Raw genomic sequence first — 14,272 nt, forward strand, 5'->3', positions numbered from 1 at the left:
TTTGCTATCATGACTCAGCCAATTATCTAACCTAATGGCTGGAACACAAGATCTAAAAAAATTTAGAATGGAGAGCTCTAAATCATTGCTTCAAATGAAAACAAATGCACATTTTCTAGCACACCATAATTGCAAACCCCCAAAGACACTGCAGGATAGTTGTATTGAATTGATGTGGTGAATATCAGCGTTTTGTTAAAAATCATATACATGTAAAATTCTTTAACATTAGTTTTGTTGTTTTAGTTGGTAAGTCATGTTCAGTTCTTTTGCGACCCCATGGACTATAGCCTGCTAAGCTCCTCTGTCCATATGATTTCCCAGACAAGAATACTGGAGTGGGTTGCCATTTCCTTCTCCAGGAGATCTTCCTGACCCAGGATTGAACCTGCGTCTTCTGCACGGCAGATGGATTCTTTACCACTGAGCCATCAGGGAAACCCACTTAATATTCATTACTATAATTTTAAGTTTTGCTGATTTTCATTGGTCGTTGGAGATTGTAAAACATAAATTCTATTTGTTTAAAATTGTGGTGTCCTTCTAGGGGGAGGGGTTTAGCTTGTTTTTGAACCAAACTTTTTATTTTGAGGTAAGTATAGATTCACATGCAGTTGTGAGAAATAGTGCAGAGATCCTATGCATCCTTCAGCCAGTTTTCCCCAAGGTCACACTTATAAAACAAAGGTACAGGATGGCAACTAGGATGTTGATATTGCTGTAGTCAAGATACAGAACATTTCCATCACCACGTGTTCTCTCTTGTTGCGCCTTTTTAGCCACATCATCTGCCTTCACCCCCTCATTAACTAGCTCTCCTTGCCTGGATCCCCATCAATCTATTGTTGATGATCATGTTATTTCTTATTTAAAGAATGTTATGTAAATGGAATCATCTCAGTTTGTAGGCGAGGTAGCGTTTATCTTTTTATACAATGCTCTGGGGACTCATCTGGGTTATTGCCTTGTAGGACTGGTAGCATAACTGACACCATCTTGGGTCTGTATGGCTCCTTATGTCTTTCCATTGGCCCTACACAGGAACATACTGTACTGTGAATCACTTCTCTGTCATTGAGAACTTTGTAGTTAATAGATATTGTTTAATAAGCATTAGGACCAGGTGGCTTGTATGCTCTGTTAGTCCCCAAACAATGCTGAAAACCTTCACTGATATATTCCCAAGGCCCACAAGACTAGTTACTCATTCATAGATCTTGACTTACTATTTATAACTTTTGTTAAACTTAACATTTCAAAATGTTAAGTAAAACAAGAGTTAAACAAGCCCCATCTCCATACCTTAAGTTAACTATAAAACTGTCCCAGTGTCCGCTTGGCACTGGGCCACCTGATGTGAAGAACTGACTCACTGGAAAAGACCCTGATGCTGGGAAAGACTAAAGGCAGGAGGAGCAGAGGATGGCAGAGGATGAGATGGTTGGATGACATCACCGACTCGATGGACGTGAGTTTGAGCAAGCTCCGGGAGTTGGTGATGGACAGGGAGGCCTGGCGTGCGGCAGTCCAAGGGGTCACAAAGAGTGAGACACAACTGAGCAACTGAACCGAACTGTCCCCTTGGCGGTGCAGGGTGCAGCTGTGAATGCTTCCAGATCACTGTTGACACCATCCACCTGTGAGTGTGTGTGTGTGCCAAGACACTTCAGTTGTGTCCACCTGTGAGTAAGTGACTCTATAATGAACTGATCTATTGATTGCAGGAAGGTGCCTACCTCATTTTTCCACCTCGAGATGGCTTCTCTGTTTGGTGAGCACTTTCTGTTTTCTCCGTCCTCCAACATGTGTGTATCAATAGTCCGTCCCTTTTTGCTGCTCAATGGTCTTCTGTGATGCAGATAAACTACAGTGAGTTTAACCAGTCACTCACTGAAGGACTTCCAGAGTACTTGCAGTTTGGGCTATGAAGAATGAAGTTGCTATAAACCTTCATTACAGGTGTTTGTATGAATGTAGTCTTCATTCAAAATTACAATTGCTGGGTCGTATTGTATTTACATGTTTAGTTTTTTTTCTTAAGAAGCTGCCAATCTGTTTCCGAGAATGGCTATGCAATTTGCAATTTTATGTTTTCTCCAGCAATCTTTCTTCAGCTCTCCACATCCTTTCTATCCATTAGTATTATCACCATTTCTTATGTATCCATTCCAATGAGTGTATAGTAATAGCTCACATTGGGTTTAATTTGCATTTATTTAGTGGCAAGTGATTTTGAATGTCTTCATGTGCTAATATTCTAGCTGTATAACTTCTTTGGTGAAATGTCTGTTCATGTGTTTTGTCTATTTATTATTTAGATTTTTTTTCGTTTACTGTTGAGTTTTGAGAGTTCTTCATATATTCTAGATAGTTGTCTTTTGTTGGATATGTGGTTTGCAGATATTTCTTCCCACATCTTGCTTATTGTTTCATCCTCTTAACAAGATTTCCCAACCCAGGGATCGAACCTGGGTCTCCTGCATTGCAGACAGACGCTTTACCATCTGAGCCACCAGGGAAGCCCTTTCACAGAACCTAAGTATTTATTTTTGATGAAATCCAGTTTATCATTTTTTCCTTTTCAGATTGTGCCTTGGTATCGGTCTACAAACTGTCTAGTTCTAACCCACAAAAATATTTTCCAATTTTTTGTATTTATGGCTTTATAGATTATATATTAAATTTCATGATGCTTGTGAATTAAGTTTTGTATAAAGTGTGAGATTTAGGTTGAGGTGGCTCTTTTTTTGGTTTTGGTTTATCCATTGTTCATTTGTTCTAGCACATTTATTGATAGCTTTCTTCCTTTGAGTTGCTTTTGCATCTCTGTCAAAAATCAGCTGGACATATTTATGTGGGTCTATTTCTGGGTTTTCTATTCTCTTCCCTTATTCTATGTGTCTATTCCTCCACCAACACAATATAGTCTTAATTACTATGGCTAATAACAAGTCTTAAAATCAGGTCAACTGATTCCTCCCACTTTATTTTTCTTATTCAAAATGATTTTAGCTACTCTAATTCCTGTGCCTTCCTATATAAATTTTAGAAAAATCTCTATATCCACAAACACTCTTGCTCAGGTATTGGTAGGAATTGCACTGAATCTTTATGTGAATTTGGGGATTACTGACATCTTTATGATGTTTAGTTTTCTACTTCATAAACATGGTCTAGCTCTTCATTATTTGAATCTTTGATTTCTTTCATGAGTGTTGTGTAGTTTTCAACATTCAGGTCCTATAAATGTTTTAGCAGGTTTATACCTAAAATGTCTCATTTTTATTAGCAGTTAAAAACGATATTTTATTTTAAATTTTAGTGTCCACATGTTTACTGCAAGTATATAGAGTTACAATTGATTTTAATATGTTTATCTTTTATCTTGTGACCTTCTGAACTCACTTATTAGTTCTAAGAGTTTTTGTAGCTTCCTTCAAATATTCTATGTAGACAATTATGTCATCTACAAATAGGTAGTTTTATTTCTTTTCTTTTTTACCCTTAATTTGTATGCCTTTTATTTTATTTTCTTTCCTTTAATAGGTGGCTAGAACTTCCAATATGTTGAAAAGAGAGATTAGAATAGACATCTTTGCTTTGTTCCTGATCTTGGAAAGAAAGAATTCAGTCTTTTACCATTAAGTATAAGGTTGGCTTATGTATCTTGTGATGCTCTGAATAAAGATGAGGAAGTTCCCTACACTTTCTATTTTTGAGGGTTTTTTAATCATTAATATTTTTGATTTTGTCAAATTATTTATTTGCATCAGTTGATATGATCATGAGATTTTTCTTCTTTAGCCTGTTAATATAGTGGATTATGTTGTTACAGCTGCTGCTGCTAAGTCACTTTAGTCGTGTTTGACTCTGTGTGACCCCATAGATGGCAGCCCACCAGGCTCCCCCATCCCTGGGATTCTCCAGGCAAGAACACTGGAGTGGGTTGCCATTTCCTTCTCCAATTCATGAGAGTGAAAAGTGAAAGTGAAGTCACTTAGTCGTGTCCGACTCTCAGCGACCCCATGGACTGCAGCCTACCAGGTTCCTCCATCCATGGGATTTTCCAGGCAAGAGTACTGGAGTGAGGTGCCATTGCCTTCTCTGGGATTATGTTGATTGTCCTTCAAATATGGAACCAGTCTGGCCTCTCTGGAATAAACCCTACTTTGTCATGGTGTAGGGTTTATCAAATATATATATATATATAATTCATAATTTATCAAATACATATATTTGTATTTGTATATATATATCAAATATATGTATTTGATAAATTACTGAACCCTGCAAACATTTTTAAAGGATATTTATGTCTCTATTCATAAAGTATACTGGTTTGTGGCTTTCTTTTTTGTCTGTGGTCTTTACCTGGTTTGGGTATCAGGTAATAAGTAGTCATAAAACATGCTGAAAAGTGTTTTGTCCTCTTCTATTTTCTGAAAGAAATTGTGTAAATTGGTATTAATTCTTCTCTAAATGTTTGGTAGAATTCTCCAGTTAAGCCCTGTGGATTTGGCGATTTCTTGATGAGAAAATCATGGTTGAGAGATTAAGTAACTTGCTCCAGGCGACAGCAATCATAAATGACGGAACCGAGGGTCAAAACTCATGACTAGCTTCCTACATGGTGCCAAGTGCCTTTTCCATAGAGAAATTATCATTAAAAATACTGACAGTCCTATTTAACTGACCTTTTAATGTGGAGAGGAGAGTGATCTTAACCTTCAGTTACAACAAAGTCTCATTTATTTAAATAAACCAAAGCCCAAAAGAAAAAAATAAATCTCACAAATAAGGAGGAGAACTACTGAATTCTTTTTCAGAAAATGTTATCTAATTATTAAGTTTCAGACTATTGATTTCTCATATAATAGATTTCCTTAAGAGTTCCATTTTATTGAGTGATAATATTTGGAAAGGAATTTTTCAATTGCCTGAAGATAAAATGTTTCTCATGTGCTTGAAATCACTTTGTCCTCTAAGAACTTGTTAATAATCCCATTATAATTTTATTTATATTATTTGCAATACTACCTCTATGAAGAAAGAGTGTGCTAAAGGAAGTTTAACTTCAGTCTTGTTGCTGTTCAGTCGCTCAGTCACATCTGACACTTTGCAACCCCATGGACTGCAGCATGCCAGGCTTTCCTGTCCTTCACCATCTCCCAGAGCTTGCTCAAACTCATGTCCATTGAGTCAGTGATGCCATCCAACCATCTTTTCCTCGGTTGTCCCCTTCTCCTCCTGCCCTCAATCTTTCCCAGCATCAGGGTCTTTTTAAATTTCAGTCTAGATTTATATAAATTTCCAAATAGACTGTAGCCCACCAGGTTTCTCTGTCCGTGGGATTCTCCAGACAATAATACTTTGGTGGATTGCCATGTCCTCTTCCAGGGGATCTTCCTGACCCAGGGATCAAACCTGTGTCTCTGTCTCCTGTATTGGCAATCCAGTTCTTTACCACTAGCCCCAAAGATATAATAATGGACAAAGAGAGTATGTGGGAAAAAGGATGTTCTGAGGCCCTAAGTGCAGTATAGTTCTTCTACTAGAAGAGCTTAGGAACTGGTTTTAATATTAAAGAAGCACAGAGTTCTCTTTTGTTCAGTAGGCATTCTTTACCTAAGCATTGTTAATTAATAGTTTCAAAAGAGAGATGACTAAGTGTAAGTTCCTTGAAAGCACGCTTCATGTCTTGTTCATCTTTGTGTTTCGATTTCTAAAAATTGGTTGGCATCTAGTGGCTACTCAGTATTTTCTCGCTAAATTAAATTGAACTGTTTGCAAAATTCATGCCAATTTTTTCAATGTCCTTATCTCCATAATATCCTTTACTGTAATCAGCCTGAAGAGAATTCTTCTCAAAAGATATTGTTTACAAGTTCACCATTCTATAGAGGGCAAGCTCAAAATGAGTGTAGAAATGATGCATAGATAACCATGTTATCCTTCTTTCTCTTATTTAGGAATAAGAAAATGAGAACACATCTAAACTCTTCTTCCTAAGATATAAGAATTTTTATAATAATTTAATCCTCTATACTAATGGACTTGCTATTGCTATATTTTAATTTGGATTACTCAAAAAGCTTGGTGTTCTGTCAAAACCATGACCTTCACCAAAACACTCAAAAAGAGTTAGAGTCTTTTTTCCTTGCCTCTCAAATAACTGTAGATATTTTGATCTAATTTGCAGATGCTCATTTATTTGAACATTAAAGAAAAGTTTGCTAAAAGATCAGTGTGCCTATAGGCTTCAGAGTAAATTCAAATTAAATTTGAATGTATTTCTCCTTGCTTCTGAGGTATATTTATGTAAACATTGCTTTGTGAAAAAAATTTGGCAATGATGTGTTTATAATGAAAATAATTCATTATATTTATTGAAATCATATCTTCTGTAATGGCAACATCCTTAGGGAAGGGATGGAAGATAGTACTCATTAGATTCTTTTCTTCATTTGTGAGCCAGACAGTATATTAGTTTTATCCAATTGCCATCTGCCATCCATTTTATATACAGTATGCCTAAAGAGCTCACTCCATATAAGAATCTAGAAGATAAAGGTAGACCATATTGTATTTATATTTGTAAATACTGTATGTGCTCAATTACAAATATTTGTGTGCCATTAAGGTTTAAATAAAGGAAATACAGAGTTGAAACAGACAAGCCTTTCTTGCTCAAAGCTGGGGGTTGAGGATAAAGTTTGGCTAGAAGTGTGCTTCATTTGTGTATACAGTTGTATTTGTCATAACTATTTGAATGTCACTTTGATTTCATTTTCCACTTACTTTGCTCAGTCCCAGTTGCAAAGTAATAGAAAAATTTTCTATGTAGATTGAGTTGACTTAAAAGAGTGAGCTGTTGAAATATGCATGGTGTAAACTCAATGATTTAATAGATCTAATGAGAGAACACATTTAATAAATTTTTTAAACATTTAAAGAATTAATTTTTTATCATGCAAAATTATGTAATGATATCACACAACAGCTAAAGCAATAGATTCTTCAACACAGTGGCACATACCATTTTTGAAATGGGAAGAAATTGTTTCATTTTTTGTAGATATTTATATGCTTTTATTCATAGATAAAAATATTAGTTTTCAGTATAAAGGATTTTTGCTGTCAAATCTTTCAAGGAAACCACCTTTAAAAAGAACAATGACAAGAGTGAAAATTGAGCCCTAATTAAATAGCCCTAAAACATTCAAAAAGTTGTTTGTTTTTTTGCTCGAAATTTGCAAGAAAATTCTTACTCAGTTTGAAATTTTGAAAATAAAAACCTCAGTTATAGTGCTAATTGATAAATTATTATTAATTTCTACTGAGGAGAAATTTTAATGGAGCTGCTGGAATTGAGTGGATTAGAGCAGTGTCACTGTAATATGACAAAGAGGGGTGTGTGTGTGTGCAAGTGCATGCACATGCATGTGGTGTGCATGTGTACAGGCAACATGGCACTCAAAATCAAAGGAAATGAGCCAGAAACTTCTCACATTCTGTTGGCATCTGTGGAGTGTCGCCATATGAGAACCATATGACTGCTGGCAGATTGGTGTGTCAGCTCAGGCATGTAAAACTTGACCACACTGCGCTCTGGGTTTATCAGTTTATTGCGGGAATACTGATACAAGTTTAACTGCACTCTTTTTGTGCAGGGACATTTTATCTTTTCCTAACGCCTCTAATCCTAGTCCCATCCCTTGAAAACAACCCCAAGAGAAATAGGACACAATGTTTTCTAGTAGAATTTCGAACAAAAATGCTGAAAACAGCGGTGTTTTATGGGGAAAAACTGGCACTCCCCCATGCTGACCACCATGTCCTGTTCTGAGTCAGAGATTTCAAAAAGAAATAGTTTTAATATGATATCTAAGTGTTAGAAAGTAGGACCATAATCCTTCTTCCAAATGAGTTAGAGGAGGCTATCTTCATGTGATCTCCCCTTTCTACAAGTGGGAACTCCTGGTGAATTAAGTGTCCAGTATCTTTGAACAGCAAGAAGATGGTTTCAGTGTTTGATATTTGCAAGGAAAGGGAAGAGTGGATGTAAAGGAAACAGTGTCTATCACCTACATTGTTCAGAAGGTAATTGGAGGGGACCTTGCTGTCAGTTCAGTGGTTAAGATTCCACATTCCCAATGCAGGGGACCCGGGTCTGACCCCTGGTTAGGGAACTAGAACCCATCAGCCTCAAAGATCCCTCATGCTGCAACTAAGACCCAGTGCAGCCAAATAAGTGAATATATATATATATATATATATATATATATATATATATATATATATATATATACGTTATATTTTAAAAAGTAATTGCCTTCTGTTGGTACAGTTTTAACTGGTCTAAATTTCAATGACTGGTTCTTTTGAAATAGAATGTTCTATTTCATCTTCATAGCCAAGAAAGAGAGAACAGAGAGGCCATTAATCTAATATTTTTCCTAGGGTCTACTAAAATCCCATTTCTGGTTATGGGTATGAATTAAAAATGGAGATGACAAAACTTAGGACAAGTCCTTGACATGCCTGGCACGCCCTGGCAGAGCTCCACATCTCCTCTCCTCTGGTGGCCTCCTTTCAGGACAAGGGTGGCAGATAGCTTCCTGCACAGGGTCCCCTATCAAGTATAATGGCTCCATCTCTCTGCTCTTCATCTTTGGAGCTTTCTTTAAAGCCCAATCACCACTGAAATGTAGACGTGAAGTTGACACCTTGGGGGCAACCCTCAAACAGTGGGGCAAGGGAATAGGTGGGTAAGTGCTTGATCTTCCTGTCTGTACACAGGACAATCTTGAGGCACAGATGTGTGGTGTGTTCTTCAAAGGGCTCCCAGAGGTGTTGAGCTCCAGTTGTCTTGAGCAGTGACGGTTCATCAACACAATTTTCGCTGGCTTTGTGCCATCCCTACTTCATTGTCCCCACCACCTCACTACCACTTTCTCGGATCAAATTAAAACTTGAACCGAAACTTTATCCCAAGCTTTGCTTTGGGGCAAACTCAAGCTAAGACAGGAAGAACATCTTATGAGTCCTATCTCCTTTTATATCCTCTTTGGGAGGATATCTTTAGAGGCTTGCATCCTTTGATCAAGGTGAATTCTGGCCCCATATTCTGCTATCTTTAGTCATTCTTCAACTCTGAACTTTGCCCCATTCTTTCATACCTTATAGAAAATTCTCTTTTTTTCCCCCTTGTTTGTTGACATTTACAGGGTAAGAGAATAGTATATGTAAAGGAAACTGTTTCTATCATCTACACTGGTCAAATTCTCCAGGATAAAAGGTTCTTTCAGTATGTGTTCAAATGGCATTCATTGATAGGCTCCTGGATTTATGGTACTTGCTATATCATGTTGATATTTTATCAAAGTCTTCACCCAAACCAGCAAGTCCACTGGTAGGAATTTGGGTTCCCTCCAGGTCTTGTCAAAGAGGCTTACAGCGATACTGTTAACACTGGAAACTTGCCCTGCCAACACCTTTCTGCAAGAAACAAATCCCCAAATGTGTGGGTTCAATGGGAGATTGGAGGGCTTGTTGAAATGCATGATTCAAGTAACGTGGTGTGTGTTGTGTTTACTCGAGAAAATCTGGTTAGAATTGTTAACTAGAGCACCTGATACCAGGAAAATAAAAGGTATGAACTTGGTCAAGGCACGATTCTACTCAATAGGTGAAACGTTTCTGTGCTTTACAAAGTATTACCCCTCTTACGGTGCTCTTGACAATGTAAATATACAGTTACAATTTCCTGTAGTTATTTACCCTATAGTTTAATGCTCCTTGATGTGAGGGGATCATCTTGCCCATTTTTTATTTCTATCACCTAATCCCTTGCCCAAATTGGACATTGGGCAAATATATGTGGAAATGAATGTGTGAAATACCTAAACACTTCTGTTATTTATGTAGCACTGACTACTAGGAAGTTCTGTTTAGGCTTGAAGAGGGGCTCTCATAGTACAATTTAAAATAGTATTCAATGGTTCTGTCAGCTGAAGATCACTCTGAAATAACCCATTATTTTCTGAGCTGCAATAGAGCAGGAACATGTTAAGCCTAACATTATTGTCAAGAGTACCAGCTTAGAAACCAGCCTGGCATTGGTTTCAATTCTAGTTCTGCCAATTCAAAGCTGAGGACCTTGGACAAAAATCTAACATCTCCAAATCTCATCTTAAAAATAGAATAATAATATTTATTTCATAGAGTTTGACGGGGGCAGGGGAGTAAAACTTAAATAAAGCATGCATGCATGCTAAGTTGTATTCAGCTCTTTGAGACGCTATAGACTGTAGCCCACAGGCTTCTCTGTCCATGGGATTTCCCAGCCAAGAATACTGGAGTCGGTTGCCATTCCCTCCTTCAAGGGATCTCCCTAATCTAGGGATTAAGCCCATGTCTCTATGTCTCCTACATTGGCAGGTGGGTTCTTTACCACCAGTGCCACCTGGGAAGCCCAAATAAAGCATCTAAAACCCTTAACAACATCCATCCTTGGTCTGTGCTCACTACTTTGTTACCCCTACACTGTTTTTATCAGTGTAATTCAATTTCCCTGGTACCACACAGCTGGTACTTGATAGATCCAGGACAAGAGGCGGGGTTCATGATTTTCAAACCATTTTTCTTTCCATTGTAAACACGGGATCAAAACAAAGTCTCTGAAATTATAGTCTTAGTTGATGAAAACAGAGGATTGATACACTGGTATTTTTCTGAAAATTTTTTTCTAATTTTTTATAGATCACGACTACAATCTAATGTATCATGTGACCAGCCCATTAAGAGATGCACAGACTTCTAGGTGACTGTCTTACTGCATCTCACTGTGCACACTGTTCGCTGAGCCCAGGGTGGGCAAGGCGCAAGTGGAGAAGCTGGAAGAAGATGCGAGGAGCCACAGGAACCACAGACATACTTTATTCACAGCAACGAGGCAGACATGCTTTACTCTCTTCTGGCTGACAGTAGGGGTGATGCGATGCGACTCTCCTACAAGAGCTTTTCAGGTGGTGCTTATATAAGTCATTGCATGTACACAGCGCTAGAAATGATCTCAGCTGTTACCCAATCATGTCTATTTACAACTTGTGGGGTGAAGGCGAGAGGCCGAGCGGGGAGAGTGCCTGACCACCGCAATCTTGGCTAATTTGCTCTTTCCCTACAGTGAGGAAGTTGACAACCATTAGGGTTGTATTTGGTGGTGGTGGTGGAGTGTCAAGTAACTAATTTATACCCTTTGGGTGCATGCTACAAGTCACTTAAGTCATGTTAATAATGAGGTCACTGGATGTCTTTTTCCTTAAGAAAGTACTAGCCTAATGGATGTCCTTGGGGAGACAAAAGTGGTACAGTTGGCCACAGGCACTGTGATCCATGGCGACCAGCTGATAAAGCAACTGTTCTATGGCCGCACTTTGCACTGATGCCTCACGATGGGCTGGACAAGGCCCAGTATCTGCTCGTATCAGCGCTAAGCTTCACATTTCTCTTTGCTCCAACTCTTCACTAGGAGCTAGAATTCAGTTTCTCTCTTTGAACTATGGTTTGCTCTTAACATAAAATCAGTAGCTAGAGCAGATTTTGCATTGTCTGTCCTGACAATGAAATTAATCGAGACACCCAGTGTCAAATATTTAGAGTGTCTCTATGACTGTGGGTCTGGTTGCATATTAGATTCAGATGAAGACCTATTAAAACCCCTGATGCCCAGCCACTACTCACCCATTAAATCAGAATCTCTGGGGCTAAGGTCCAGGCATGTGTCTTGTTAACACTCCTCGATGTGTGCACGCAAGCCCCAGGAGAAGGACTTGATCTCACCTTTCCTCTTACTCTCCACTCCAAGGGACAGGAACCCACAGAAGAGTGGCTACAGGGAGTCCCTCCTCAAAGCCAAAGAACGGGGATTTGAGACTCCAATCGCTTCGGCAGGTAATTTTTAGGAATTGGAGAAGAATCCAGACCAAGTGGACTTTTAATTAATTAATTAATTTTCAGAAAAGCAAACCTGTTTGTCTTAGTGTTGAGAGCTGCAAATCACATAGAGTTGTGAAACCTTCTGTGTGTAGTTGGAATTTTGACTTGACTTGCAGAATTAGATGTACCAGAAACACACAGGAGAGAGTCTGATATTTAGCTACTTAAAGAAAAGATACCATCAAGAATTAGCATATAAGGGGGACTGACCTGGTGGTTCAGTGGCTAAGACTCCACACTCCCAATGCAGGGGGCCTGGGTCTGATCCCTGGTCAGGGAACTAGATTCTGCAGGCTGCAGCTAAAGATCCTGCATTCTGCAACAAAGATTGAAGATCGTGTGTGCTGCAACTAAGACCTGGTGCTGCCAAATAAATAAATAAAAATAAAATTAAAAAAGAATAAGCACATAAATCCAAGATATCTTTGGAATCTTTTCAGCCTGCCCCTGTGCCTCTTCCTGGCCAGATGATGCCCATTTTTGCTCACCCACAGTAGAATCCACAAGAACAACTGTGGGTTCAGCTCTTCCTTTTCTAAGCTATACAAAATAATCGAGCTGTCCTCATAGCTCAGTTGGTAAGGAATCTGCCTGCAATGCAGAAGACCCTGGTTTGATTCCTGAGTCAGGAAGATCCACTGGAGAAGGGATAGGCTGCTCACTCCAGTATTCTTGGGCTTCCCTTACGATTCAGCTGGTAAAGAATCTGCCTGCAACGTGGGAGACACGTTCAATCCCTGGGTTGGGAAGGTCTTCTGGAGAAGAAAAGGCTACCCACTCCAGTATTCTGATCTGGAGAATTCCATGGACTGTATCCATGGGGTTGCAAAGAATCAGACACAAGCGAGTGACTTTCACTTTCTTCATGGATATCACTCCTCTCTCTGCATAGCTTCAGGGGATTTCTCCGTGCTTCCTTATGGAATAACCACCCCAGATTGATGAGTCTCTCTCCACTGTCATGAAGGCCATTGAAACAGACATGCCCCTAGTCCCTCCACCGACAATGGCTGGTCTAAATCTTGAAGATGCAGGCTCTACACAGGCTCTTGCGGTCTTCTGTACTGCAAGAATGGGTTTTGTGAGTAAACCCAATTAGAAAGATCAAGATCCCTCTTTTGGGAAGAAAGATGAAGTCATATTGCAACAAAAATCTGCCTCTAAAAAAGCTATTTCTAAAAAAAAGCTGTTCAGCATGTATCAAAGCATCTAATTACACCCATCTGGAGAGACGCATGCGTCAGAAGAAAAAATGCATGAAACAGCAAACCACATCTATAGTGCCTCTTGCAGAAAACAAAGAAATGCTGGGTGCATCAACAGGCAGGGAGGGCCTCTTTTGATGTAAACAAGTATAAGAGGGGGACAAATCAAGCTCTTAACCTTTCCGGTTCTTTTCATAAGGTGAGGATGGTGGGGGACTTGGGGGCAGCTGCACATTGTAAGTAATTCATACAGGAAAAAAAAAATTCATTTTCAGTGGCCCGTGCATGGCTTTGAGTGAAAGCAGATTTCCATGCAGAAATGATCTATGGGCCAGGGATTACACCCCTTTTTGCTCTCACAAGAACTGATTGCATGGCCCACAGCTGGAGCTAATCCAGATATCTGTTTAATTAAATAGGAGCTGTCATTCTGTTGAATTACATCAAAGCCCAGAAAGGTGACACAGAGGTGAGATGGCAAATGTAAGTTTTTAGCCCTTAGCTTCTTATATAGTAAAGGCATAAAAATTCTGGTTTTTCAGCAGGATTTTTTTTTTAACCTGTGTGTGTGTGAGAGAGAGAGACATAGAAAAGAATAGAAATATAATTGAGACATCTGTGACTATTTCAATTTCCCATAAGAATCATTCCTTCCTAAAATGATATATTTTTCTGGGGTAGGATGTTTGGGAGGATAAATCTAAAAAGATAGCAGTGAGGCAATACTTTCCTTCAAGAAAAATCCACTGCCTTCTATAGAAATGGCCTTACAGGGAGTATAATGGGACCAACCAAGACTGAGACTTGCTAAAAAGAATACCGTAGGGGCTCCCTTGATGGCTCAGTGGATAAAGAATCCATGTGCAATGCAGGAGATACAGGAGACTCAGGTTCGAGCCCATGGACAGAGGATCCTGGCAGGCTACAGTCCATTGGTTCACTAAGAGTTGGACACCACTGGGAGACTGAACATTCACTCAAATTTTTATCTAAGAAGGCACTTAGGACAATATACCTGGTCTGTGTAGGTCTCTTACTTTGATCTTTAAACTATAGATCTATGAGTCACA

At 38.8% G+C, this 14,272-nt stretch overlaps 1 non-coding gene across 1 annotated transcript; it reads right to left on the bottom strand.

Moving 5' to 3' along the window:
• Nucleotides 1-2,447: 2,447 nt before the first annotated feature.
• On the bottom strand, nucleotides 2,448-2,519 carry TRNAC-GCA (transfer RNA cysteine (anticodon GCA)). The gene has a single exon. It is a non-coding gene; the product is annotated as a tRNA-Cys (tRNA).
• Nucleotides 2,520-14,272: the final 11,753 nt, after the last annotated feature.

This window comes from Muntiacus reevesi, chromosome 12, assembly GCF_963930625.1.
Source record: "Muntiacus reevesi chromosome 12, mMunRee1.1, whole genome shotgun sequence".
NCBI classification, from domain to species: Eukaryota; Metazoa; Chordata; class Mammalia; order Artiodactyla; family Cervidae; genus Muntiacus; species Muntiacus reevesi.